General features: G+C 43.4%; 1 long non-coding RNA gene across 1 annotated transcript; it reads right to left on the bottom strand.

Moving 5' to 3' along the window:
- Positions 1–1,227: 1,227 nt before the first annotated feature.
- On the bottom strand, positions 1,228–1,763 carry LOC134624073 (uncharacterized). The gene is made up of 3 exons (XR_010093450.1): positions 1,691–1,763; positions 1,504–1,594; positions 1,228–1,337 (listed from the first exon to the last, which is right to left on the bottom strand). It is a non-coding gene; the product is annotated as an uncharacterized LOC134624073 (long non-coding RNA).
- Positions 1,764–15,290: the final 13,527 nt, after the last annotated feature.

Genomic DNA, 15,290 nt, shown 5'->3' with positions numbered 1-15,290 from the left:
TCTACTCAGGGCTCTAGACTAACTTTTTGACATGGGCGCACCGGTACGCCTAACTTTAAAAAGTTAGGCGTAACTTTAAAAAGTTAGGCGTACCGGCACAAAAGTTAGGCGCACTCAAATTTTTGAACCGCATCGCTTATCACTGCAGTTTTACATGTGCACCTTCTTTGGGGGGAAGTCCATACAGACAATATTCATTTCTAAATTATTAACTAACAATCTTGTGCTTAAAGTGCTTTGTCAATATTGTAGAAAATGTTAAACTTAATCATCATCTTGGCCTGACGACCTGTTTGCTGCTGCCTGCTGCTGAAAGGCAGTGGGGAGAGGGGACACTTGGGCAGTGCATTTATTGCAGCATATAATGTGTTTTCTGGATACACTGTGCTTTTTCAGCATTCAAAGATTGATGGCACCGTGTCAGAGCTGGCTATGAATTTCAGACGGATCAGTCCTTAACTTAACACAAAAGTTATCAACAGTTCTTTTCATCTTTTCTTATTACCCACACCTACATCCACTTCTGTCAGGCCTAGGCTGCTCACTAGGGCTGGGTATCATCACTGATTTCTATAATCCATTCGATTCCGGTTCTCAAAGTCCCGATTCGATTCAGTTTAGCCTCAGACAGTCAGAAATATTATAATTCTGATCATTTATCAGCACTGATACATGTGAGACTTCATCCGAATTGTGAACATCACAGCAGATGCCTTTGTGTCAAAGTAACAGAATAAAACACAGAAAAACATGAAGGAGATTTTCCTGGTCTGGTTTTTTATAGCAGATAACCTTAAAAATATTCTGCAATTTTGCATAATTTTAAGAAGTTTAAATTTCTTCAGTATTGAACAACAGAAATTAGGCTTTCTTGTCCGAGGTCATTTAAGTGAAAAAAGAAAAAGACCGCGCTGTAAACAACGGTAGACTGGTGGGTAATAAGCGAATGAATAATGCAGAAAACAGATTTGAGACGGGAAACTGTTCTTGAAGTACAGAGAGAGAGAGAGCTGTGCATGAAGTCTGATTTTTATCGTGGTGGAAGCAAAACAGCAAAAGTCAGAGGGAATTCATGACGACATTGATCAAATGTGAAGCGTAGTTTGCTGCTTCTTTTGCTGCTGGCTCGGCGAATTTTGGTTGGAGAGAGACAAAACCTGCAGCTCAGAATCAGCGCAAAAAGACGGAAACAGCGCAGTGCAGACTTAATTGAAGAGCCTCCTATAAACAGGCAGGGTGTGATGTTTAGGGAAACCAAAGAATACAGGTGCCATCATTTCTGCCAGAAGACTCATGGGGTGCAACGAAGCTTTCATTGTGGACTGGCTAGATACCTTCTGCATTCAGAAAGAAAACAAGAAGGGCATACACCATAAACAATAATAACTGACAAAAATAATGAGACAAGAAATTAAAGTAACAAAATAAGTGCAAATCAAGTTTCCCTGTGTTGCAGTGTAGCTGAATGTTTTTCAACAATTTGATTTACAGTAAAACACATACCAAATATTTCCAGCCAAGGTTTGTTTCAATCTTCAGCATGTTTTTCCTGCCATTGTCTTGAAACTGTTTCATCTGTCCCTCTCATTTGATGCTGTTTACAAAAACAAAACAGCAATATTGTAAAGGGAAAAAGGAAAATGAATTTAATGGAAAAAAAAGAAAAAAATATTATGACCTGAAATCTCACCATTTCCTGAGAGTCACAGGTCCTTTGAGTATCCTTATGGTTTCTGCTCAAATTCAGTGTCTGAAAAGGGCAGGAACAAAACAAACTTTTTTAATCATAATAAAGACAAAATAAGATTTAGAGACAGACAAAGAAATGTGTAAAATATTAACATTTATATTTAAATATTTACACCGAAAGAAACAACGTGGTTCATTCCGATGCAGTTTACAATGAAGCACGTAGCCCCTTGATGACTGAACTACCTTACCACAGAAATTACAGGTTAACATAACTCCATGTACTTTGGTAATTCCTCCCTAGCAAATTAAGCAGCCAAACACAGAAACTAATCCAGAGCAATGCTTCCCTCGCGACAGTAATGCTAACTCAACTCACAAATGCTAACTAAATTCACAACCTCACTCATAAAAAACGAACTGCTAAAATTATCTATAAACGCTGGGCTGGTGGATTTTTATAACAGAGATAACTTGAAGTTGCATGTACTCACCTCACCTCGAACTAACTGTAAGCTGCCAGGATGTCTACAAATTCCGAAGATGCTGTGGTCCAAGCAGCAATAAATGGCGCTAATATACGAGTTCAAAACTGTGTCCGTTAGCGAAGCCAACTTGAGTCTCCTGCATGAAAAAAAGAGCGGTTGGCACACAGCTCAGCAGCGCGCCGCGCTATTGGTCATTTTCAGGTGACGTCATCCCGCAATGTAACGTCGCTCTTTGTTTCTTTAGGAGGAGGCTCGAATTTGATCAGAAGTCACGTCTGCAGACCGCTGCAGCCACGTCTTGCCTTGCTTCCCCTTTTTTTGGTGAAATGGTTCGCTCATACTGCACAATGTTGCTACCAGAATTTTTTTTTCTGTACACAGTTTACCAGCAGTTTAGCTACCAATCAACAGCGATCACACAAACTCAAAATTTAAGGCGGACCCACTTAAGGTGGTCTGATAATATGGCGTGAAACACAACAACATCAAGTTGTTTTAAAATAATAATTAAAAAAGATTATTGAAATCAATTTTATTCACAACCATGAACTTTATTTTTAACATCTTCTTTTGCTGTTGATTTTTTTAATCAGAAGGTTAACAATGATATACTGCAGGCCTAACTTTTAATCTGTATATCAGTATCTGAATTTTAAAATAAAAAAAATACTATCAATTTTATTGTCTTTCACTGCTGATATTTGCTTTTTTTTTTTTTTTTAATGGTATTTACTGGTTGTATTATTACAGTGGACCCTATTTTTTTAACATCTTGCTTCTGTGAAAATGAATGTTTTTGTTTGCTTAAAAATCTACAGCTTTATACTGTGAATTCCAATGTGCACAACCCCAAAAGATGTAGTTTTGCTCAAATAATACCGTAAAATCTAAGTTTTTCAGACATTTTCAACATTACAATATTTAATTGTAAAATGTATGCATGTTTATTTGTTTTCACAGACAATATTTATAATTTCAACATTTTATTACAGTAAAAAACAAAGTTTTATCCAGTCTCACAATTAACGGTTATTCAATCTATTTAATACAGTAAAAGGAAGTTTTTGGTTTTACGCTCCATTACCGTTGGAATTTGACGGTGTTTTGCCGTATATTTTACTGACTTTTTTTACAGTGTATGCACCGAAAATACTAATCAGCCATTTCAGAGAGTGTCGAGCTCCTCCAGGATGCAGCAGAGTTTATTTCAGGTAAATTGCGCTCATTACACTGTTTCTATCATCAGAGGCCATTAGAGGCCTTGTGGTATAAATTACTCTTTAGTTAAGGAATTATCACATTATAACCTCTCATAACTGAAAGCTTTGTGGGAGCTTCCTTGGTAGCCAGTGAAGCTCTGAGTCATCCCGAGGAAACCTCTGCAGGGTTTGCATGTCTGCATCTGGACAGTTTATCTTACTCTTCCAGCAGATCCAGATGTTGTCCACGAGCTGCTGTCCTCAGGTCTTTCCTTAGACTTGTGGATTTTAAGAGTTACGACTGGGCCACTCGAGGAATTTCGAAGAATCAGGTGTCAGCAGGTGACTTCAGGTTGTCTTGATGCTGAATTTTGAAACCTCACTCCAGCTTTAGAGGAGTTTCCTGTAAGGACCATCTGTGCCAAAGTGAAGCACCCCCACATCATGATGGTACTGCCGCCGTGCTTCACAGCAGGGACGGCGTTAGCACTACATTCATTTTTATTAAGGACATAAAAAATCTTTTCCTCATGCTCTCAAATACATGTATAATGTATACACCTGACAGTTTCTTTGTCTTTGACCACATTAAGTTACTAAAAAGTGAAGCTAAAAACACATCAGTGAGACTAACTCGGGTCGCGTTGCTCCATTTCCTTGAAAAAACTGGTTTATTCTCAGATATCCAGCAGCAGATCCACAGAGGTGCTCCTCTGGTTTCTCATAAATCAGTTCTGAGCTGATTCAGGACCACGAGGAGCCAATCGTCCTAAAGTCCAGATGCTAAAGTTGCTGATTGTCAGATTTATTATCGAGCTTATTTGTTTAACAGTTTATGTTCTTGCTGCAGCCCACGTACATGTCAAACTGATTTATTACATCAGCTGAGTACAAAGAGCTCTGAGCCTGCAGGTGGACACTGGGTCGGTGGAAGGATTAAAACCGAAGGCAGCGCTGTGTCAGAGGGAGAGATGGGAAGATTCGTACAGGACATGTGAGCAGAGTGAGGCGGGGGTCAGCAGGGTCCTGGGTTATAACCTGGGCAGGACCTTTCTGGTGCTCCAGTTTCTTCTTCTTTCTTCTTTAGCGGATCATCTGCCTCCATCTCCTCCTATCCTAGCATCTTCCTCTATTGCGCCAACCGTCTGCACGTCCTCCATCTGTCATGATCCGTGGCTCAGTGTCCGGGGAGTGTTTGGGTTGCCCCGGCGGCCACACCCTCGGGTTGGGCTGTCACCATCGCACCTGCATCCCAATCCAGGCAATTACCAGGAGGACTATTTAACCCAGCACAGACGGCTGCTCCACGCCAGTCCGTTAGTCGCCCTTCAGTGGTAACTTGGCTCCGTGTAAGTTCTGTGTAAATCCAAGTATTCTGTAACCCGTATTAATCCTGCATCTGTGTGCTCAGGTTACCGTTCGGTGTTTTATGCCTGCCACCTGCCCGTTTGGATGCCAGAGAATACCTCCAGTCTTCGTCTCTGCCTCCTCGGATTCACTCCCACGGACACCCTCCCCCTCCGAGTCGTACAGTCCGGCTCTGATTATAAGCCTGACTATTCGAACCTTGCCTTGCTGTGACTCTCTGCTCCCCTGCACACTAGGAATTGTTTCCCCTTTCCGTTGCAGCCTCCCACAGTCCCGATTACGGCTTCCCTTGGCTTTTGTCTTCCCGGTTGCAAGTAAAATTTTCGCCTCCCTTGGTTGTTCCGTGTCTTTTCTGTTAACCAATAAAACTTGTACATAGTTCATGTAGAATTGTGTTGAGTCTGCCTTTGGGTTCCTCTTGTGTGCGTGAACCGTGGTTCATGACACCTTCACTTCATCTTTCTCTGTTTTGCCCACTGTAGCCACTCTCCCTCCTCTGCACGTGCTAAAAAGGAAAAACAAGCTGCAGTTCCTCTGATGTCCGCTTGAGCCCAGAAACCGGTGAGCATGCCACTGTGGCAACATCCACTCAATCTGGATTTTTGGAAGTTAATTTTGCACGTTGGAACGAACCTCTCGGCTCTCTGTAGATGTCCCTCTGTCGTTCCTGTGCGCCGGTTTGCACCAAAATAAGACAAATAAAATTTCAGGGTAACGACATTAAACAGCTCTTGTTCGATTTTTCGACTGAATGTTTTTGTTTGTGTAAAAATAAACATGAGCATAAACACGAACGCACACAGAAAACAACGTCTGCAGCCCTTCAGTCTTTCAGAATCCACATGCAGAAGGAGATTTTGGTAATTTTTCTGTCAGCGTAGCCGAGGACAATTTGCATTACCAGTGTTTGGCCGCTGGCAGAGACTCAGGAGAAGCCAACGCAACAGCGCTCAGGGTTAAATACAGCAGACAAAGCCCGCTCTCCCCCCCCCACGCAAAGACAGCAAAGGGCCAACGGTGGCACAGATTAGTGAGTAAACTGGCTCAGGCTGCTGAATGAGAGCCACTGCATATCTCACGCTTTCATTCCCCAGAACAGGCGGCGTGGTGGTGCAGCTGGTGGTGCTGGTGGTGGTGGGGAGGAATCAGATTGTGCGCAGATCTCGTCGGGTAAAATGTTATCACCGAGCCGCATGCTTTCACAGCCTCGAATGAATGGAGAGGGTGTGCATATCGCATCATGACACCTACACAGCATGAGGCCGTCGCTCGCTCATATTCTTCTCCCTGCCGTGAAATGCTCTGAATGATTGTTTCTCCTCCACCAAAGTGTCTCCTGCCTGCTTTCATTCTGAGTCTGAGCACCACCCGCTGCACCCAGAGACACACTGTACATGTTCGCGTTATAATGGCTTTTGTCACAGTGTCTCGCCGCTGAACGTCTGTGCTCGACATCTCGTTGTCAAGCTGATGAGCTCCAGAAATCATTCGGTGATATCATCTGAAGATTATACACACACGACTGTGTGCGAGTAGGACGGCTGGCTGTTGTTTTAGTGGGAATACTTTGTGAAAGAGCAGAATGAGTCATTAGCGTGGGGCTGGAGAGGAAGAGTAATAACAGGGCTGGCTAGCAGAACAAAACAAAGCAATCCTAATGAAAGATAAGAGGGTCTCCCGGATGCATTTTTCATAAGCGCTCCTTTTGTATCCTCTTGCCCTGGGACTTTTAAGAAGGGAGCACGGTTAAGTAGGCGTAGTAAGTCTTTGGATCGCTAATTATCGTTGTGCGTTTGCTCGGAGATGTTTTGTTTGTGCGCTCGGAGCTGCAGGGCTTCTCTCTCCGGACACGAGAGAAACTCGGTGAAACGTAAAGGTTTACTCACCCGTGGAGCCAAAACATCTTCACTCCCAAAACGTCACAGTTTGTTAGGAACCCTGCTTTACGATACCACGTCCCGCCTCAGCCTTACGTTAGCAGGTGCTGGATGGTGTACAAAAATACACAGACTGACTTGGTGGAAAGCGTGAAAGTTACAGTACTTTGATCGTAGGCTTTATATAAAGCTGTGCGGTACTAAACGATGCTAAATTATTGCCAATGTTAACATCCCAATAGAAAATTTCAATTAACTTTTATTTATACAACAACCTCAAAATTCTTTTTAATTTAAGGTAAAGACCCTTCAATAATCTAGAAAAAACCCAGCAGGCAAACGACCTCCTATGACTAAGCATTTGGCGAAAGTGGGAAAAAAGATTTTATTTATATAGCACCTGTCAGGTTTCGGTTGTGTGTAAACAGGAGAGGACCCAAACGCACGACTCAAGACACACGGGGATAAACTCAAAAGGCACGGCTTTATTAACAGGAACACAGGGAGCGATACAACTCTATACTGGGAGAACCTAAAAGCTCAGGGGAGACACAAGGAAACGCACACGACCATGAGGGACAACGCGACACGGAACAGAGGGGGACGCAACCAGACTCAGGGAGAAGACAGGACAAAGACACGCTGTGGAAGAGAGCCAGAGAGGTGTACAAACTCACAGTGGGTGAGTAAGAAACCCTCAATGCATCATGGGAATCCCCCAGCAGCTTACACCCACTGCAGCATAACTAAGTTAGGACTCAGGGTCACCTGATCACCCATCAGGACTGGAGCACTGACTTCTTTGACAGAACAATTACCAGCATTTATAAAAGTTGGATAATTATATAAATATACTGCTGCTGACTTTAAGTGTTAACAAAACCCGGACATGCGAGCTATAAGATAGATCAGCTCTAAGTACAGGTGTGATGTTATAAACTAACTACACGGACCAAAAACGGTTTGTGTCTGGAGTTTGTGACTGGAAGGAAACCGTGGGCTCGGACAAGTTGAATGTATGATATGTAAGTAAAACTCCTGTATTTTCATATGCAAAAAAGTTATTGTGCTAACTTATTTGCTTGCAATTCTACTGGCATTTAAATAGATATGCAAACAGGATCGCGGGTGCTCCCGTGGGCTTCTAAGGGTTTTGACATGCCTGCACTATGGAACAGGATTTTGTGTCAGGGTTGTCTGGTTTAGATGAAATCCTGCTGCGTTTCTGAACCTCGCAGGTGAGTAAGTCACAGTCGTGTTAGCAGCAGTTCAGAATTTGGGTTTTCACATCACACATCCACAGCATGTCTTTATCCTGTCTTTCTTCTCTCACTCCAACCAATCACAGCAGATGGCCCCGCCCCTCCCTGAGCCTGGTTCTGTCGGAGGTTTCTTCCTATTAAAAGGGAGTTTTTCCTTCCCACTGTCGCCAAAGTGCTGCTCATAGGGGGTCATATGATTGTTGGGTTTTCTCTGTATGTATTATTGTAGGGTCGACCTTACAGTATAAAGTGCCCTGAGGCGACTTTTGTTGTGATTTGGTGCTGTGTAAATAAAACTGACATCCAGCAGTGCTTATTGACCAATTAAAATTAAGAGACAGACCACCACGTTTTTGGTAATTATTAATCTATAAACGCATTTATTTACAAGCCATATACAATTGTATATAGTTATTGTCCTGCTAACAGTATCCTAATCTTTTATTCTTGTATATTTGCAGCATCTGGACCTCCTTATGTATTTATAGATAACGTACCGAGGGGAATGTGAGGGTCTGAGGCTTTAATAGAGTCTTGAATGAGCATCAGTGATAAATTCTTACATGCAGCTTTATTCCTTGATTTATTTTTGCCAGCTTTTCTTTGTGCTGTCAAATAAACTTTATTAAGATCTTTGCTCTTTTCCAAAATGTTTAACGTGTTCACACATCCATCACTGTTGTAAACACTGAACTACTGCACAGTGCTTTATCTGTGTGCTACTTTCATTCTGTGTTCAGTGTTTAGCCTCTTTCTCAGACACTTGGTCCCTTTTATATGTTCCTAGATCAGGTAACTGAGCAAGTCGATAATCCTGATGAGAAGTAAATCCAGATAATGGAAAGATATCCTGGATATGCTGACCTCGTCTGGTAGTACGGGTCGCTGATCTGGAGATTACAGTTTAGAAGTTCACACAAATCACATGATCACAAACAGCGCCGTCCTCTGCACATGTATGCAAAGGTATTTTATATATCGGGGTTATTCAGATAACCAAGTCAGAAACAAAGGAGGCTTATTGGATAATGACATCATCAGAGAGTCGGTGTGCAGGCATGGAAAAGTTGTAGCTTTTTTACGGGTCTACTTAAGAGTTATGAAGGTTTGTGGCTTTATAAAGACAGGCTCCGAACCGTAGTAAAGGTTACTTTGTTGTCTGGGTCAACTTTGCTAGCGAGAGACAGAGAGAGGCGTTGAAAGGCTGCTCCAACGGAACTTATTGTTTTGGAGGAAAACACGAACACAGTGTGCAGTCGAGTCTTAATAGCTTACTTACAGCTGGGCTCGTCAGGCACTCTTCTTGGCTGCAGTGGTTATTATTATATTTACATGCTTCCAGCTCCCGTTTCTGCTCGGTGACAGCTCGGACTTTTTTCTCCCTCCCTCGCTCACAGACACATAACGGGTATGGTAGTCCATTCTCGCTGCAGCACGGACTACACTGCCCATGAGGCTACATTCTTTAGGGCCATGCCTGTAGCATTCTGCCTATTAGCTTAGCACAACAACAACAACAAAAAGGCGCTCTCTCACCCAGGAAACACACAGTCGCAGAGAGAGAGCGTCACCCTGTAACCATGGCAACCGTAAAGCTGCCGCCTGGAACAACAGAACAACAGAACAACAGCACAAACAAAACCCAAACAGTCCTGACCCGCGACAATATGAAACAGGAAAGTACCGCCGTGTAATCCATTGATTTCAACAAAGTAACTGTATTCTGAATACCACCTTTTTAAACGGTAACTGTAACGGAATACAGTTACTCATATTTTGTATTTTAAATACATAACGGCGGTACATGTATTCCGTTACTCCCCAACACTGACTAGCACAGCTTTGGTGCGTTTGTCTCAGAAAAAGATTCTATTGTGGTCATTAGTGGATTTTTATGTCTTTTATTAAACCGTCCTTCATACTTTCTAATCGATCTGCAGCCACTAATAATCCACACGTGTGTGGGTACACAGGGAGAGGCGGGGGTGCATACAGGATGCACACGCTCACATATATCTTATGCAGCACTGCTTCTGTTTGTCTATAATCTGACTTCGGGAGTTAATCTTCACAGCTAAATCGCCAACTATGGGTTTAATGTGTGCATGTGTGTTCACATAGGAGTGCGTGTGTGTGGGTTCTCCTGCTAACGGCTCCGTGGATGGGATTACAGTGAGGCTTAGGTGTGGGAGAAGGAATGCAGCTCTATGTGCAGCCATGAATGGACAATAATCCCTCTGATGGAAGCTCGGCCTGTAATGATTTAAGGAGGGAAAGTTCTGCTGATTAGTGCCTATTGTCACTAAATCTCACTGTGTGTGTGTGTGTGTGTGGGAGGGGGGGGGGGGAGGACAGGTCCGACTGCTCCCAAACCTCGGCTCCACTGGTGCTGTGGATCACACAGTGCTGATGCACACGTTTCCATACAGCACAGTGCCGTCCATCCTGCTTCCTGTACCTGCTGGAAGCTGATTGATTGATTGACTGATTGATTAAAAGCAGCAATCAAGGAGTTAATGCACGCCTGCCTAGTGTGTGGACCCCCTGCGTTTCCATTCAGGCTTCCTGTCAGTGATTGGCAGATGATTATCCAGGCTGCTGCGTGCATGTGAAAGGCAAGCTGCCTTCTTGATTGGCTTTGGGCTGATGATGCCGTGACTGCTGCTCCCACAGAGGCTGATCGGCCACACGGCTTTCATTCAGCCTGTCTTCTGTTCTTGAACAGCTGTAGGTGTGATCAGCCTTTGGATCAATATTAAATGTTCTTAGTAAGTAGAACATTAAAAACAGGAAGCCCGGCCACTGCAGGGGGGTCACAAGCCAGTGTGCCCCTAGTGCCTGTCCCAAGCATGGATGAGTGGGAGTGTGACCTGTGATAGTGACCTCTTAACACCATCGGCAGGCATAGTGTTCATCTTTTAATCACAAGCTGTAGAAACCAGTCTGTATGTACAGCATGTCCCAGTTTAAATGGTACTGGAAACATACAGCTACACTGTAAATATCTCACGTTCTTCAGTGAAGCTGTAGCAGCGAACGGTCGATTAGCCTCACAACACAAACTGCTGCTCTGTTGTTTGTTAATTGCCCCTTGGGGATAAATAAAGTCTTCTGATCCTGAAACCTCCTGGCGCTGGGTCATTTTTTATATATGTGGTATATTCACATACAAGTCAAACAACCAGGAGCTTGCTCTGCTCTCTTCATAAGAGTTCTTCACAGTTCCTGTTCGGTAAGATTTTCTGTGTTTACAGTTACCTTCTGCTTATCTGTTCAGTCTGACCTACAGTAAGAAGTCGGTTCCGACATGCACCGGTGTTACTCTCTGTTGTAGTTTCAGTGCACACGGCTGATTTTGCTGCACATCTTTAATTAGACACTCAGCCCCTGCCTGAGCCTCCTGGAGGTTTCTTCCTGTTAGGAGGGAGTTTTTCCTTCCCACTGCTGCCAAAGTGCTTGCTCATAGGGGGTCATAAGATTGTTGGTTTTTCTCTGTATGTATTACTGTAGGGTCTACCTTCCAATATAAAGCACTTTGAGGCGACAGTTGTTGTGATTTGGCGCTGTGTAAATAAAACTGAACTGAACTGAACAAGTTGCATTTGAACACTGATGGAACAGCTGACCCTGATGCCCTTCCTCCATTCTCCCTGCAGTGCTGCTACTGTAAAACATTTGCCAAGCTCCTGAGAAACCGGGAGCACCATTTCCCTGACAAAACCCCTCCCCTCCCTCCTCCAAAGACCCCCCTCTACCCCACCCCGCTGACCCATTTCTTATGTTGATCAGTCGATGTGTGAAGTGATGCAAACTGCTGTGCAGTGCTGCTGCTGAGTCCCGCCCCCCCTTAGGCTCAGAGGGCCTTACACATTCATGAGCTGAGTGGGAAAACCCATCCTCTGTGTGTGTGTGTGTGTTAGCTTCCTCATGCTGAATGTGTCTGGATGTTAGCTGTGACTACTGCACACTGAAGCATGGAAGCCACTGGGAGAGAACAACACAAAAAGCAATCACAAACCGGCGCGAGAGTCCAGATTCGGAGCGTGCCGGAGCAGATTTGTGAGTTTTGAGAGGAAGTAAGGAAAGAGTGTTAAGTGCAAATCAATGTTTTGGATGTGCATGAAGAGTTGTGGCTTGATTTAAGCAGGCAGCAGGGTTTCCTTCTCTCACTGAGCTCAAAGCTGCTCGTTCTGAGTTTGGGAATGTGAAACGTCCAGGTGAGAAGAGAGAAACTTCCCCAGAGTCTGACCAGGATGAAATGTCATGCTGTTCCATCTGGCCTGCAACATAATGTCAGGTGTGTCCTTTTAATGCACGCACCCTGTACTCCAAACTCAACTGAAGAGCTGGTTGTCAAGCGCTGGAATAGCCTCGAAATTCGGCCAGCACAAAACTTTGCATTAACTTTCTGAAAATTCAGTAAGTTTTTAAGGACGTTCGATGCCGACAGTCTGAAGGCAACAAAAGAACCCGGCTCTCCCTCTCTCGTGCCCTCTGCTTTTTCGTCTTCCCTCTTCACAACTATTTCTGTCACTTTTCACACATATTCAGATGAAGCTGCATCTCCTACATTTCTGCGAGAGGCCGCCTTTCATCCCACCTTTCCACCGGGGTTGTTCGGATGTCTAAACCATAAAGACTTTTACTTTCTGAAGTATTCAGACAACACATTCGACCAGCTGGTTCCTGCCTGGCATCACAACAAGGTCAGCTGATCAAACACTTTCACATGCTGTAAAAGTCACATTTTACACCCACTGAACTGCAGAGGGAGCGTGGTTGGCTGACGATGGAGGAGGGCGGTTCACACGCTGGGGCTTCCTTCGTAGACAAAATGGAAAACCAAAATTTCACGGCACACCTGTATACACAGCTGCACAGAACAGCAGACGGTATCGTTACAGGTCAGTTGTGAAATCTGAATCTAGTACAGCTGTTGTAATTTGTTTTCTATTAGCACCTCACCTCGCTCACCTCATCACACAACACTTTCACACAGTCCAACCAGCTCAGAGCCAGGACTCTGAAGTGTTTGATTTACAAGACCCTGTTAGCATTAGCCAGCATGTGCTAACATCGAAATGACACTCTGAGAACCATCAACATGTGGTCAAGCTGTGACTATAGGACAGGCGGCTTTTTCTTTTTCTGTTTTCATTCGGTGGAGGGTCGTCTCCGTTGGTGCTCAGCTTCTGTATCTCTGTGGTCCTAATAAGGTCTAAGGAGCTGCTCGATAGCTAACTGAGCACTCGGTACTATTAAACATGATTTAATAGAACATTATGGAGGAGAGCTTAGAAACCCGGAGAGGCTTATGAAAATACCACCAATGTTAATAATTAACTTAGCAGCAGTATTTGGCACCATGGTGCTCCATCTTTTAAATACAGTCTGTAGTTGCCACTCACTCGTACAGTCTTTGTACTGAGGACAACAGTTGCTTTCAGATGCAGGATTTGAATTCGACGGCACCTGATTCAGTGGCTGATGACGGGTGGTTGCACCCGGATGAGCTTCTCTTGAATCTAAAAAAATGCTGCATGTATGTAGAAACTGATCAGTATTTAGCAGGGTGACTGAAGAAATTATGGCCTTAATTTGTCAGCAAATGAAACACAACCAAAAAAAAGAAGAGAAATGAAAATGTTATATGAGACACAAAACGTGGAGCAGATGGAGAGAGAGCGGAGGAGAAACAAACACAGAACACACAGCGGTGAATATGAATGTAGGATTTATGTTTTTATGAAACAATCTTGCCTTGAGACTCCACTCAAAGGTTTGCATGAAGGAACGTATGCGTGTGTGTGTGTGTTATTGATTTTCCTTTTTATGTAACTAAAGATCATGCTGTATGCTGGAAGGGTACTAAGAGAAGTAAATATAGTCTGGCAGCCTTCCCCGTCACACAGAGATGCTGTTTCACTCCTAAACAGCTGAGAAATAAGAAGAAACAGTCGTCTTTTTTTGTCCTCTCAATGCAAACTGTTAAAAATAACAGAACCAACCTCTGCATCTTCACCCAGCTAAGCAGAGAAACGTCTGTATGCAGTGGAACTGAAAGTCCTCGATGGAGCAGCCTGGACTGCAGCAGGGTCGATCTGCAGGATGGAATGACGATTAGAAATCCAAAAAATTGCCTCAAGCTGTTTCGGTTTATTTACTTTCCAAGAGTTTGTGAGCAACTGGCCTGTTTACTGTCCTGCCACAAACACAAGAGCAGACACAAACTCTGTCATGCTACTACAGATTTTCATAAAAGCAAACATACGTGTACAGATCGCTAACAGATATAAATGGGCCTCTGAAAAGCCTCACCTTATTTAAATGTGATTCATTTCATACGACCGCACACAGACACACGAACCCTAAAAGCAGCAGAGGTCACTTTAGTCTCTTCCTCCTCAGCTGAGCAGTGCTCTTCCAAAACAACCTCAGTCCTTTCTTCAAACCTTGACTGAAACCAGTCTGCTTAGTTGTGCATGCCAGAGAGCATGATTGGACGTACACTGTGTTACTTTAGAATTATCTGCATTTGTTTTTCTTTGTATTTATTCATGCAGTTATATTTTACTGTTTATGGGACACGTACCTCCCAGTTTGATCCCAATCAGTGTTTCTTTAAGCATAAAAATGAGGCTGAAACACTGACAGGCCCACTGGCTCTCAGGGCTTGATCCACTCTCCTGCTTCCAGGTACAAAATACTTCAAAGTTTACACTGTAGCATCTGACAGGTTGTTTCTGGCTTATGGGCCTCATGTTTGGCATTTTCTTCTTAGGCTTCAGTCTCTTCATTGTGTCAGTTACACTACTTATTCAACTGTTGATGTTTTATTGTTGTTGCTGTTACAAATTCTTATAAACAAACAAACAAACAAAAACGAACCTGAAACATTTTGTATGTGAATGAAACTGAAACAGAAAAGACGCGGCACAGAGATCTGAGTTTTTGCATCTGTCCATAAAAAATCCCACGTTTGCTGCAGGACTTGACCCTTTAATTGAGACCCGTCAGTGGCCAGAAGTGGAAACTTCGTATTGTGTCTGTTATTTTGACATGTGAAACATATCGAAACACACTGAGGTTAATTATGGAGTTCCGCAGGGTTCTGTGCTAGGACCAATCCTGTTTACATTATACATGCTTAGGAAGGCACAGCATGCATTTTCATTGCTATGCAGATGAGACCCAACTTTATCTATCCATGAAGCCAGATGACACAATCAATTTGTTAAATTAACGGCATGTTTGAATAGCCTGGATGACATCCAGTTTCCTTTTTCTAAATTCAGATTAAACGGGTTATTGTCATCAAAAAATCTTACAAACCTGGTATCTAACAACATACTTACTCTGGATGGCATTACCTCGGCCTCCAGTAACACTGACAGGAAACTTGGGATC

The sequence above is a fragment of the Pelmatolapia mariae genome, linkage group LG1, assembly GCF_036321145.2.
Source record: "Pelmatolapia mariae isolate MD_Pm_ZW linkage group LG1, Pm_UMD_F_2, whole genome shotgun sequence".
Lineage (NCBI taxonomy): Eukaryota > Metazoa > Chordata > Actinopteri > Cichliformes > Cichlidae > Pelmatolapia > Pelmatolapia mariae.
This window is presented reverse-complemented; position numbering and strand designations above follow the sequence as displayed.